The sequence below is a fragment of the Trachymyrmex cornetzi genome, unplaced genomic scaffold (genome assembly GCF_001594075.2).
Source record: "Trachymyrmex cornetzi isolate Tcor2-1 unplaced genomic scaffold, Tcor1.1 scaffold1306, whole genome shotgun sequence".
Taxonomy (NCBI): domain Eukaryota; kingdom Metazoa; phylum Arthropoda; class Insecta; order Hymenoptera; family Formicidae; genus Trachymyrmex; species Trachymyrmex cornetzi.
In genome coordinates this window covers 12,159-15,346 of record NW_017295880.1, presented here as the reverse complement: position 1 = coordinate 15,346, position 3,188 = coordinate 12,159, and the positions used below count along the sequence as shown (strand labels likewise).

At 31.8% G+C, this 3,188-nt stretch overlaps 1 protein-coding gene across 1 annotated transcript in view; it reads right to left on the bottom strand.

Annotated features, from left to right (window-relative positions):
* The window catches only part of LOC108770659 (uncharacterized), a 13,245-nt gene that overhangs the window by 1,593 nt on the left and 8,464 nt on the right, over positions 1-3,188 (bottom strand). The gene's annotated exons all lie outside the window — the stretch shown is intronic.

The window sequence follows — 3,188 nt, the reverse complement described above, 5'->3', positions numbered from 1 at the left end:
CCTTGTAATTAATGTAATCTTTTTCTTGTTTATGAGATATATCAAGGATTTATAAGTACTCAATTATTAAACCAGATGAACATGCAACGTTTTAAAGACATTTACCATTAATGCATCTATTATTGTGTGAAGATTTATAATAATTTCAAGTGTCACAACACGCTAGTCCCGCTCTACCCTATATCGAGACTCCGTACTAGATGCTATCAAACCGCTATCGAACAGCTATAAACGACTATCAGACTGATATTTAACAGCTATAAACAGCTATCAGACTGATATCGAACCGCTATCGGTTCATTTCAATATCTATCTGTTATATTTATTTTAAATATCTACAGGTTAGGGTGGCGAAAATAAAAACATATTAATGTAAGATAACATAGATTTTATTTAAAAATCTTACAATTCTTCCTGGTGTCGCAACCACCAGTTAAATATCTTAAATACATTTTGTAAAGCGCAATTCTTTGCGTGTTTTCCGCATCATATAGTGTTACAATTATCTAGATTACGCAGCACCGAATCGCGGTTTACGCTGCCACATAATGTTCCACATTAATATATGTATATATAAACGTACTTGCAATTTTCCCATCAGTTGACGCTCGTCTACAATGTTAACCTCAATGGAAAAAGATTTTGGCATGTGATGAACAACGTTGGGTATTATTTTATGTATGTTTACATTATTTGTTATTTTGTCAGATCTATCAAGCAATAGGTCTGTTTGCGTTACATGAAAGCTCCAAATATTTTTGCACTTAAAATGAAATAGATATATATTTGGCTTTGAAAAGAGAGAAAGCAAAAATGTGGAGTGCAAAAAGTGCAAGCAACGCGAACAGACCTAATAGCGGTAAATGCATGTTACATCCCGATAAAATTCTCTCTTTCGTTATTATAAATATATGATTCATACATTATTTTTATTTTATCTCTAGGTTAATATTGCGTCATGGTCTTGATATTTCGTCCTTATTTTATCTTTATTTCAAAACCGAAAATTCCGTTTCTCTTTTATAGGGAGGTATATCTTTTTCTTTATTTAAACATTCAAACCAACAGATAGATCACGTTATGTACCTTTATGCGTCACACAGATTATCTACTCTAAAGAATGTATAAGAATATTCCACGATCTTTTTCAAAGAAGCATTTCTGTTAAATAATAAATAAAAGCGTATATTAACAGTATATTAGTGATAATGTATGTTACATTTGTGTTTAATAATTAAGCAATTAATAACAAAATAGAAATCTTCCTGAATGCGAGGACGAATATCTTTTTCTTCCTTTTTTCTTTTTTCTTCTAATAAAATGAAACTAATTTTAGATATATAATTTAGAATGTAATAGGTTCGCCTCGCATAAGGATGTTAGTTAAGGAAAACTGAATTTTTAGTATAAATTAAAACTCTCAACTATTACCTATTAAGATTAAACCTGTAGAGTGGGGAGTAGGGCTTACGCGGAGCCGTGCTACTTTATCTTAAGGAACCAAGCGCGAGTATAGGTTCTACCAAATTTTGAAGAGTATTGATTGGTCCTAAAAGGACACTCCCACATTCATTTCCAAAATATAAAAGAAGCTCTCAAAAGCAGTCGAGAGACAGTTATTCTTTTATTCAAGTCAGTAATACATTCAGTTCAATTCAGTTCAGTCCAGTTCAGTTAATTCTATTCTTCAATTCAATTCAGTCCAAGACAGTTAATTCTTTTATTCAGTTTAGTATTTCATTCATTCTTACATACAGTTTTGGTCAGAAATCAACTTGATCAAGGTGAGAACTACCCTCGCGCTTCCTCAGAAATACACTCCATATTTTCCTTTTTTTATTGTTCTGTTTCACTCTTATATTTTTCTTTTTATTATTAAACGAAAATATTGAATACATCAAATCGCTGAAACCTAAATCTCTGCTCTGCATCGCACTCAATTACATATATTCAAGTACATATATATGAGTATCCGAGGGATTGTTGTGACTGTCGCTGCCAATAGCATGGCCCCCGTCTTATAGCACTTTCTCGGAATATTCATAATTATTCACGTTCGGAGGATTGTTACGATGGTCGCTGTCAATAGCGTAGCTTCCGTCTTATAGCATTCTCAGGATATTCATAAATATCTCATATCCAGAAGACCGTTCGATTGTCGCTGCCAATAGCGTGGCCCCCGTTTTACAGCAGTTCTTCTGGATATATTAATAATTTTTGCATTATTTCCATCCCTACTAAAGGCGGACGAAGACAGGACGAAGGCATAATTTCAATCTGGTAGATAAAATATTTTATATCTCACATCCACAATTTCGTAAAAAGAATCTTGAATTTGTTATTAGGATACATTTAGAAAACGATTATCCACTAAATTTTACATTCGATACTATTAATGAAAGAGAGAGAGAGTAAAAACATTAATAAATAAATTGAATTTTTGTTCAGCTAATAAAAAAACAAATAACAATTTAGCTAAAGAACGTGTTAAATGGTTTTCCATACCATATTTGGAAGAGATATCTAATAAATTCAAAAATACAATTAATAGGGTTTGCCATAGGGTTTCATTTTTTAGTTTGAACAAGTTGAACCGCTTTATTAAAGTTCATAAGGATTCTTTAAACAATGAATTGAAAAGGAATGTGGTTTACAAGATCAACTGTCGTGATTGCGATGTTTCCTATGTGGAACAAACTGGGAGAAAATTAAAAACCAGACTTTCTGAATACAAAAAGCATGTCCACAGTACAACATCCACTCATTCAGTGATCACAGAACATAGGTTGCAGAACGATCATGACTTTGATTGGCAAAACGTAGAAATTTTGGATGTAGAAAACTATTCTAATAAAAGGTTAATATCAGAGATGATGCATATTAATCGACAGACCAATGGGCTGAATCTACAACATCATACCATTGGTTTAAATCATGCGTACATTGAAATTCTTAATAAACTTTAAGACTTGTTTGTAATACATTATACGTCAAAAACTTGTTTGTCTTCAAATTGACCGCTATGTCACTTGTTTAGAAATCATTATTTAACTGTCGAAATGACAAGACACATATTGTTCTCGTAGTTATTTTTTAAAATTTGACGATAATTTATAACATATTAACGAGTTACAAAATGTTAAATAAGAGAGATTCTATGTTCAGTGTAGAAGCGTCGACTGTGTGAG